This window comes from Opisthocomus hoazin, chromosome 2 (genome assembly GCF_030867145.1).
Source record: "Opisthocomus hoazin isolate bOpiHoa1 chromosome 2, bOpiHoa1.hap1, whole genome shotgun sequence".
In the NCBI taxonomy this organism is placed as follows: Eukaryota; Metazoa; Chordata; class Aves; order Opisthocomiformes; family Opisthocomidae; genus Opisthocomus; species Opisthocomus hoazin.
In genome coordinates, this window is record NC_134415.1 from 75,140,184 (window position 1) to 75,151,601 (window position 11,418).

The following is an 11,418-nucleotide window of genomic DNA, read 5'->3' on the forward strand; positions in this document are numbered from 1 at the left end:
GTGCCCCCTGTGTTCATATTAGCTCCTTCAACATTAGCACTTCTTTCTTCACAAATGTGCTTTCTTAGAAAGCTGGGGTTTTGCTTAACATATGATGTACTTCAACCTACCAAAGCAAACATTCAAAGCCATTTTCTAAAAAAAAAAAGAACCCTAAACCCCTTACACAATAATTTACTGTTTGTCTCTTCTGACGTAATCTTCTTGGATTGATGGTCTAACTTCTTGAAGAAGAACATGTTATCACACTGTTTAGGAATATTGCAATTCTGCATCAATCAGCCTGCAGCCTTTTTTTCACCTGGAGAACTAGGCTAGGCCACTGGAAATAAATGCATATTTTTGGAAACTGTTGTTCTAAACATGACAAAGCAGCAGTATTCAGTGCTTGTATACAGCAGAAATTGAAGGTGCAGGATGATATGATCATGCTGCAGTTTTCATTTCCTGCAGAAAAATAAACTACGTACTACAGATTAGAGACATCAGACAACATTTAATACATTCCTGATTGAAGAGGTCTAATGATCAAGACAAGCTGACATTATGCCCTGAAGTATAAGATTGTGAACGATTTAAGGGCAGAATAATGTTACGTTGGGTTGCTCATGGGCCTGTTGTCAGATGATATGTTCTGGCTGTGGAGATTTGAGTTACCTGAGCCATCTTTATTACAACCATAAAAAAAATGAGTTAGAGTAGGTTATGTCTCCCATTCGCTGATTTAATGTCAAAGCTGATGCTACCTCGGGTTGGATGTCTTACTGTAAAAGACCTGGTGACCTATATTTTTTAGCTGTTAGTTGTTTGCAAAACAGTAGTCAAAGGTGGAATTGATTCTTCCACATTGGTCAGCAAAATGCTAAAGACTTGAAGAGCAGATGTTCTCCTCAGGTCAAAGCAAGAGCTCATCTCTTGAGACACAGTAATGCTGGGGCTACCCATGCTGGGTACCCAAATATGCTCTCTTTTTTCTTCCGGATACTTTATCCAGGTAGAATTTGGGCACCTCCACCATCTGTCTGTTTCTTCTGGGACAGTGACCTCCTCCCTAGGGCTACCGCACAGCCATTCAAACCAGGCACCGTCCCTCGGTGATAGCAATGGGTGTGATTCTCCCGTGAAACGCCACAAAGATTTACCGTGCCCACGTCTCCGGGGAGTGTTTGGCCTCGTGTTTGCAGCCAGGGCTGCACTTCTGCTCCACGCAGAGACCATGCCCTCAGATCAGCGGTGGTGGCTCCAGTGCTTCCAGGGAACAACGGGCTGGTGGTTGCTCCCCCAGGCGCATGCTGTGCTTCCAGAGATGATGGGAAGGATGGTGGCAGCCTGAGGTCATCAGGCAGTTTACGTTGCAAGCACGTTAAGCTGCAAAAGCATGACAACCCTTTTTTACATTTCTCCTACAAAAACATACCTAATACACTTACAGGTATTGCTACTGAAGGTGATTTTATTCTTAAGATGGTGAAAATCCCAAACAAGTAACAAGACAAGTTTTGTTCCAAGCAGACCCATTTCTATTCATTGTGCTAAGGTTTGGGGTCAGATATGCAACATCTTTACGTGCTAAAGATACAGGAGGTGGTTGTTGAAAGCAATAGGAACCAACAGCAAGGTGATCTAAAATTGTGCTCAGAATGGGCACATCTACGTTGGCAAGCTCCTAAAAACTCAAAAAGCTGGATGAACCTGGCCCTCAACACAGACAATACAGTGAGCAGTAGGGATTGTGATGGCTCACACGCATTTTGGCGGAGCGCTTGAAGCGGGTGAGCTTAGTCTAGATAGCATTTACGCCTTCCTAAGAACTGTTTTAGCTGCATACTGCAGGGAAGGAAAAAAAAAAGTAAGTATCTTCTGGCATAGCCAAAACAGGGAGTTGTACTACATTTCCAGGGGTTTTTAAGATGCTGTAATGAGATCAGCTGTTGAGATCATGTAAAGAAAGGTCTGTGATAAATCAGTACAGAAAAACAGCCTTGCTGGGTTTCGGGAGCTCTGCAAGTTTTGAAGCAGGGCACGTCCTCACAGCTGGCTATCAGCCTCGCGTGTTTGGGGAGGGTCAGCGCTCAGCCGCCTTCGTGCCCCCTGTTAGCGGAGACTTGGCTTTGTCAGCTGGGGGGCCAAAAGCCGGCCCGCCGCACGCTGCCAGAGGGCAGCCGGTGAGCACGGCTCCGCGGGTGTGCTCTGGTGATGCTGCGGGAGCTGGCGAGGAGGGGTCGCTCCCGTCGCTCCCACTGGGTTTGTGCTGCAAAGAGGGCCGAGGAAGGCAGCGGGGTGAGGGGTGCGGTGGGGCTGAGCAGCCCTGCTCTGCCCCAGCTACGGCCTCGCGTCCGTCCGTGTGCCGTGCTTAGCATCACCTCCAAACGCTGCCATCTGAGATGGCGTACAGCTCTGTCCTGAAGGCAGAGCAGCTCTCCCACAGCCTCCCCCGTTTCTCTTTTGCCTCCTTAATACACTGTGAGAAAGAGTTAACTTTATTCATAAAATGTAAAAGATCCTGAGACTAGGATACTCTCTTTTTCCTGATACTCAGCTTTAAGCAGTTCAACGCAGCTGTTACCGTAATGCATTCGCGGCTTGCTGAGGGTTGCGAACCTCACGTACAAGAGGCTGTCTAAAAGCTTGTGCTTAAATTTCAGAGCTGATAGTTCCTTTTTTGTGCTGATGTCCTCATATATAAGCTCTCTGCCCTCGTACATCAGCCCTGACCTCTCGGTTACGGCACAGCAGGGTGAATAGCAACTGCTGGCAGGTGGGGCAGAGCGCCTTAAGAGCTGAGGGCATTTCTCTTGGATTACAACGGGGTCTGCAACTTTGCTGTCCACTGCCTCAGATATTTACAATTACTTTACTCAAGGCTTCAGCAGCTGTTTTGCTAATTATCTAGACAATTAATTTACTTCTAAGGCCATACATGGGACAATCTATCTATCAACTGTCGGGAGCTTGGTGTGCAAAGTGACTTCCACCTCTTTGGTGCCCTAGAAAAGCAGCACTTTCACAGACACTAAAAAGTGCAGAAATTAAGAGCAGCTTATTTCAGATTTGTGGTTGCTAGCACAATGCCAGCAGAAGCGTGGTCAGGGTCTCTGAATGGACATGCCAAACTTGTGCAGAAAGCTGCTGTCTCTTGTATCTGCAGGTCGCCATAACCTTCTCCACAAGCTGCACAAGCTTGTATGCAATGCAAACAACAGTTGCAATCGTTGTTCCTGTCTCTGTACACGCCTTGTTGAAGGCAGAAGACCTTGTAAAACTACCTCTCGCGCAGTAGCAATCACAGGTCTTGCTTCTGCTGTAGGAAAGATGGATTAATTTGACCAGGTCACAATAAAAATGTAAGATAAACTGAGTAAACACAGTCTCAGTGTATTAGGATTTAAATGCCACCGCCATTAAAATGAGGAAGAGTGGGAAGTGGTGAATCTCAGCAGCACAAAACTGATTGTATTGCACAACTGCTGTGGTATTGACCAGACTGTTTTGCACATACACACTGTGTGCTATGCAGCTGAGCTGGTGGCAGTATTTTTTTAAGAAGAAGAAATTTTATCTTTTTACTCCCATTCCTATGTGCTTTTAAATTCATACTAGACATGATGCATAATTAGAAATTTAATTCTTCCCTCTTTCCATTGAAAACAAATGCTCCCCCCCAAACCCTCATCTTCCAGCATTGCTATCGCCTCCCACGTTTCACATATTTTGAAGATTCACTATGAATAAAATCACACACTCATTTTCAAAGTAAGCCAACTTTTAATTTATTTTGGAAAAAAAAAAATGTTCCTTAATGAGGACAGACTTGTTGATCTGGAGATCGAGAACTCGAATGACTTGCTGTCAAGTGGGTTTGGGCCATGCGGGAGCAGGAGGGACGCACAGGGCGGGGTGAAGTGGGCTTTTGCAGAGATGAGGACGAGACGACGGGTGGTGGTGGGGAGGGGACCTGCGGCTGGGAGACCCCGTGGCGTAGATGTGGAGGGCTCCTTGATGCTGCACCGGCAGGCACCACCCTCACCTCAGCCGTCTCCCCGAGGTGGACCAGCCAGGCTATGCCCAGCTCCTTCCTGGGCACAAGCAGGTGGAGAACTAAGGCAACATCATCTTCAGAGGAGTGTCTGGAAATGCTTTGAGCTGGAGAAGGCTGCAGGCTGTCAGGGCAGAGATTGCCATAGCCAGCTAGCTAAATAAAACATGGTCAGAAGCAGCTCCATGGAGAGAAGATTTGCAAGGCAGCGATCACTGTGAGACATGCTGCTTTCTGCCTCCAGAACAACCTTACACCCAGAGGCTCATGCAGACTGAACGCGGCTTTGGTAATGATGCCAAGGGGTGGGAAATGGTCTTGGCACCGCTCGACTGGGTGCCAGGAGTGGATACCCAGGGTATCTCGAGGGTGGGTGTCAGGAGGATGGGGCCAGACTCTTTTCAGTTTGTGCCCAGTGACAGGACAAGGGTCAATGGGCACAAACTGAGGCACAGGAAGTTCCGTCTGAACATGAGGAAGAACTTCTTCCCTCTGAGGGTGACGGAGCACTGGAACAGGCTGCCCAGGGAGGTTGTGGAGTCTCCTTCTCTGGAGATATTCAAGACCCGCCTGGACAAGGTCCTGTGCAGCCTGCTGTAGGTGGCCCTGTTTCGGCAGGGGGGTTGGACGTTATGACCCACAGAGGTCCCTTCCAACCCCGAACATTCTGTGATTCTGTGATTCTGACTGCGAGGGGGAAAGCTCTGCCAGTCCTGCGCCCCGTCCCTGGCGCCGAAGCAAGGGGCTGGGCGGTGAGCTGAGCCCATCCCACCGCTGACTCTCAGGATGCCCCGCGCTCAGCCGGCGAGCTCCGGCAACCAGCTGCACAGCTTGAGATGTGAGGGAAATTACAGATGTTTCAATCAGTTAAAACTACTTTAAAATATACAAGCTAGTCATAAAACTTGTGGGTTGAGTCTGTGAAAATCCAAGCTTCTGCTCTAAAAGATACAGGGGCCCAGCAGCTGCTTCTGTCCCAGTGAGAGGGGTTTCTGCCAGGGCCTTGTCCAGGGCAGGTCCCCAGACCTTGACGCTTTCTCTCCAACCCCAGAAGTGTGTGACAGTCTTGATCTGACAGTGTCCATGGCAAAACACTCGATCCCATCTCTGAAATCTTCCTGAGTTTTCTTTCGCACCTGAAAGCTGCCAGTTCAGGGTGCCGAATTGCAGCCCTGCAAGCCAGACTTTGCAGGAATGGAGCACTGGAAAAGGACCAACAAAACCTGAACCCCAGGTTGGACCAGGCAATCTCTAGCCATCCTCCTCCTCCTGAGCAACATTTCCCTGTGATTCTGTAATGCTCATCACCGTCTTACTCTGCTTTCTCTCAGTGCCGCCACACTACCAAGAGCTGGGGCCAGCGCAGTACTTAACTGCGTGTAAGATATTGTTATTTCTACAATGCCAATATGTCCTGCTGGGATCCTGACTGATTCCAACAGCATGACTGCTCCATTGTGATAGAAAGAGGAGATTTTATGTGGAATTCAACTTTAAGTATTGTAAATTGCAGAACAAGTCATTACATCAGTTTAAAAAATATGTCCTTGCACTGCAAGATTTAGCTAGAGGGTCCCTTTGAAATGACATTTTCAGACACCTTTGTGCTCACAGAAAAATATTAGGCACCCTGCCAACAAAGTGGCAACATTTGAAGGATTATAGGATACAAAGTCTAATGGGAAGCTTTTAACTTTGGTAGCTGACTCTGAGAGAAATTTTCCATTAAAATTACAACAAACACCTACAGCCAAGGAGTAAGACAAATGTTTTGTTTCAGTTTATCAGCTACTGGGCTTCTAATGTTTGCATCCTGCACTATATTACAAAACTGTTGCACTAGTCATGTTTAGTTCAATTAAACATTCCCCTAAAAATTTGTTTTCTATATGATCAATCCACTAGGGTCTTCTGCTGTGGGGTTTTTTTTTGGGGGGGGAGGCATTATTATTGCAGGCCAAGGAGATCTGTGTAGAAAACAACAGTACTGAAAACTGCCTGGCTGCACATGGTCGGAGAAAATATGCTGTGTTAAAGCAGCAAGGCTTGTCAGGGAGATGAAAGAGCCCTGGCTTGTGTTCATATTCAGCCAGTTAGTACAGCAAAAACCTGAAGGCGAATAGTTTCATTAAACATTAATTTGTGAAGCGCTTCAAAGTTAGGGTTGAGGCATGATTCTGTATAATACATAATATTATTCATCATCTAAAAAAGTTGTTTTGGATGCAATTAAGGACTAATCCTATGGCTCTCAGCAGAGCGGTTCAACAGAATTCAGGGAGGTCTTGCATCATTTAACACGAACATACAGCAGAGGAAGGACTTGCAAGTCTCTCTTCCCTTTTAATTTGGCAGATCTGAGGAAAAAAAGTTGTGTAGGGGTTTCAAGCGTGGCCTTTGATTCATTTGCTTCAGCATTTCAAGCTTATCAAAGTAGCTTAGCTCCTAGCAGACAGCTGGGAGTTGTTTACAGCCATCCATGGTGTGGTGAAAACTGGACAAACAGTAACCTTCACCGCAAGGCGAGCTGGGCAGTCTTGCACAGGATGGGCTACAGTTCAGCCTTCTCCAGCTCATTCCTCGCTCTGGAGCTGAAGCTGCTGCTGCCGCTGCATGAAGCGCTCGGAAGCAGCCAGAACGCCTTTACCAAGAAAGCATGCAGTGAGCAGAGCCTTGCGAGGGCTGCGACCCCGGAGAGGACGACAGCGCGGACGCCAGCACACCGCAGCACCTGTCCCCATCGCTCCTCCTGCCAGCGGAGCCGGCTGGCTGGCACAGGCCCCACTGGCGACGCGGGGCAAAGCCTGCCCGTGAGGCTGCGGGCACAGCGGGAGCAGCCGGCACGTTGGGAGCAGCACGCAGGGGGTAAAACTATCTGCACCATACCCTCTGGTACTGACAGCGGTACCTACCTTCCCATGCCAGCAAACAAACACGGTTGGTAGTGCAACATTAATTCGACTGTATGTAAAGACAGAATATGCTTAACCTATGCTTAAAAACCGCCTTCTTTTGTTCAACGCTCGGGACTGCTCTGGGCAGTTCTGATTTCACACACAAGCTGAATTCACGAAACTTACAGGAAATCCAACCAGCAGATTATTTTTTCTCGTGTCTTTTGTGAGGTACTTTAGAAATCACTTGCAGATACAAGTGTGTAAGAATATACTTACTTCTAAAAAGAATGACCTTTCCCTTACATTCCACTCGCTCATCAGTCTTCACTCAGCACAGCACGCTACGCTGCATGGTTGCTCAATGCACACTCGTAACAAGAAGTCCTAAAAATCACTGTCATTTGAAGAACTGCTTTGTAGCTCTATTTCCTCTAACTGCTGTACTATTAGCCATGTCCCCGGATTCCCTGCTGCAATTCCGTGCTGCAAAGCAACTATTTCAGAATCTCATCTAGTTCTTTCACTAAGCATCAACTACTGTGCACCACCGGAAGGGGAAAAGGAAGAGAAAATATGTAGAAACTTGAATCATTTGTTAAGAGAGTAACAGCGAGCCACTTTTACTGACTCCATTAAAAACCAGCTGAGGCAGGAGAGCCCGGCAGCACTGTACTGATACTACTCTAGAGCCAGCTCCAGTCTGAATACTACTGTTAACCCTTACAGGCAGGTTGTATCTGTGCAAGTAATAACTTAAAAAGCACCCGAGACACCCAAACAGCTTTTCAAGAGCCAGCTTAATGCTGGCAAGCATGAAGCTAGGTGCAAGCCAAGTTAGTGAAAAGCCACGCTGGTTCCTCTGCGTTCAGTGTCCCTGAGTCGCACAGTAACAAATTTTCAGTATCATCTAGGGTATACCAAAGAGTTACTTTCAATAACACGGCAGTTTTCCTACCAGGAGCTTGCATATCTAAGGAAATGGAGTGCCAGCAGCATTGGTAAGGAAGGAAGGAAGGACGAAAGACCTGTGATAAGTGACAACACGGAACAATCTCGATCACAAAATAACTGAGCAACAAACACAGTTTATCTATGGACACTTGGGATTTTAAAAGCGTTAATTTGCAGACTTACGGAGAACTCGCCACTGCCTGTGCCCAGCACACTCCTTCGCTTCTGTGAGCGGAGCGTGCCACCCAGTCGCAGCAGTGCTCCACCGCCTGCCGCCTTCCCCTCGGCCGACGTGCCCGGAGCTGCAGTGAGCGCAGCACTGCCACACACTGACCTCTGGCCGCAGCACGCTGCCTGCTGTAACCCCCCTTCTCTGTAAAATAACTTCCCTGTCTCTGGAGTTGTCCTTTTCACAGCACAGCTGAGGTTGGAGGACATCTCTGGAGATGACCTAGCCCAACACCCATCCCACCCACTCCCCACATGTCCAGTCAGGCTTTGAAGGAGACTCCACAACCTCTCCGGGCAACCTGCTCTGCTGTTTGACCACCCTCCCAGGAGGTTTCTCTGACATTTAAATGGATTCTCCTGCATTTCAGTTTGTGCCTGTTGCCTCTCAGCCTGCCACTAAGCACCACCAAGAACAGTCTGGCTGGTTTTACTCCGGCTCCATCATACACTTGTACACCCTGGCAAGGTCCTTCCTGAGCCTTGCCCAGGCTGAGCAGTCCCAGCTCTCAGCCTCTCCCCGTACAACTGGTGCTCCACTCCCCAGTCATCCTCACGGCCTTTTGCTGGACTTGCCCCACCATGTCCGAGTCTCTCTTGTAGCAAGGAAGCCCAGAACTGGACCCAGCACTCCAGATGTTGGACCACACCCGAGCAGAAAGGGTCACCTCTCTGTACCTGCTAGAAACACTCATCCTAACGCGACCTGGGAGACTGCCGGCCCTCACTGCTGGCTGGCTCCTGGTCAGCTGGTTACCCACCACGACGCCCAGCGCTTCTCCAAAGCTTGCCCGACCAGTAGCTTCCCCCTCCAGCAGAGGTCATGCCCAGCACCAGGCATCACTCGGGTGGTGGAGGTTTCTCCCGCAACACACCCTCACTTCGCCCTGCTCCGTAGGAGCGCGCTGGCAAGAGGCCCGGCCCAGCTCAGGGCTGACTCAGCGGCAGGGAGGGGAAGCAGGCGTTTGGCAGCCAGGAACAAGTCTAGCAAGTTCCCAGGACTACCAAAGAAGTACTTTCACAGTAAATGCTTTACTATAGAAGCCTTCATAAGAGCTCCTAAGAAGTTGGAAGTGGTAGATTAAAAAAATCGTCCGGTTCTTAGAATACAGCAAGCAATTTGAGGAGAGTGCCAAAGGGCATGCCGTCTGACGTTCTCCACTTTCCCAGAGCGATGCAGCGGTACGAGTGAGGCTCCATCTCCCCCGGCAAACCTGCGAAAGTATTCACGTATCACCATAGCCTGTAGAAAGATTGTAGTCTTTTATTGATTTCTTGGTTTACAGATTCAGATTTAACTTTCAATAATAAAGTTCAGTAAAGTGATTCCCTACTCATAAAAACTTGCTTTACACACTATGTACAGGCACCCAGAGACCACAGCCACACAGCGTGTCACAGCTACACCACAGACCTTCACACGGAACGAGTCGGGGAGAGGCGCGAGCTGCGGTGGTGCACATTAGGAGATCAAGGTGTGGACACGCACGGCGCACTTGGCACAGCTCACTGCAGATTGCCCACACAGGGACAGTAAAATAATCCCAACTCAGTGATAACGTGGATTAGTTCAACTACACTAATTCCAGGAGGAACACTTAATTCACAATTAAACTAGCCAACAGAAGAGATTTGATTAAGCTGAATCAAATGCAGCTGAACTAATCATTCTGGTTTCATTAAGCACCCCTCCATAGACAAATCCTAGACCTTGAGATCGGTCTCCAACATATCCAGTTGAGATATGCAGAAGTTGGAGGACCGACGGGAGTTCAGGTATTAGAAGTACTCTTTGGCGGTTTGATACAAATATAAAAAATAGATTACTTCTGAGGACTAAACTAAGCTTTTTTTCCCTTTTGTATCTTTACTGCCAGCACCAGAACTGCTTCAGTGACACAGTAACACTTACATACAGTAAACACAGCCTTACATTTTAATGAAACAAAATTCGTATTACAGATAAACTTCAGTACTGGAGATACCCTCTAACAGGCTACCCGCACCCCACAAAAAAAGTTAACATTCAGTGAGAGAACTTTCCTGTAGCAACGACAGAACCCAGGAAACACTGCACCACTGTCCGTCTTCTCTGCAACACAGTAACTGGCAAACATCAGAGACCTGTCTGCAAACGGCACCCCACTGGAGCACACATGGAATGGCATTTGATGCCAGAACCATTAGTTCATTGATTAAACATGCCTTTCTCTTTTATGAGGTAAAGCAGACCACAGGTCTCCTGCAACTGCAGGCTGACCTCAGCATGCCGAAAAACTGCAGCTACGAGTTTATGCAATCAGCTTTATAGCATTACACCAAGCTACAGCAGTTAAAATGCAGTTTCACTAAGCAGCCGTTCATCTGAAATCTCGCAATTCCCTTTTAAAAGCTGTTGTTTTCCCTTCTAGTGACATGCCTATCCTGAAGGAAGTAAAGCCAGACTCATTTTGGGAGGGGGGGGGGAAGGAAACACTTCCAGAATGAACCGTGCAACAGCTCTACAGCCTGCAGGGCAGGCGGCTGCAATATTCGTGTTGTCTCCAGCCACACAGCTCTGAAGATATTGCTTTGTCCAGATGCTGCTATGAAGACTTTCAGTTTCAAATTACCTTCAACAACAGGAAGGCAACTTAAACAGGGCATTCCACAACGAAGGCCTTTCAGCTAATGTACCTATGTAGTTATCTCCGTTTTGAGATCCTGTAGTGCAGCTTCACTTCATCTTCTTTCTTGTCTGCTGCAGACTCCCATTCAAACTCCTAACGAGCAGTTCAGAACAAACCTAATGAAAGGCTCAAGCAGACTCCCCTGCTGGGTACATGAGCACAACAAGCCATGGAAGTGGACCTAGTCCATTTTCAGATTTTTCAGCAAGTGATGCCAGAGCTTGTCCAATTCAGTGAGAATTTTATGGGGAGAAGAGGTATACAAACAATACACAGTACTGTTTATGCTTATTCCCTATGGAAAACTGATCTGATGCTAAGAGAAGTTCCAGTCAAAGCTATAGGAATGCTTTGATTTTACATCTCAAAAAAACTGTGGGGGGGGTGGGGGGTGGAAGTGCTACACAGACTGCCTAGTCCACTTCCCACAGAAGCTTCCATTCCTTTTTATGGAATGTTCTCAGTATTTCTCGAACTTGATACCTAGTGCTGGCTTAGTCATCACAGGCAAGGCAGCACCCTCTATTCTTATAGTTAACAGAACCAACCCCTCTGGAATTCACCTATTATACAGTAAATATACCTCGAGAGAAACTAGGTGATTAGCCCCAAATCGCCTGATGATGAATTAAAAAGA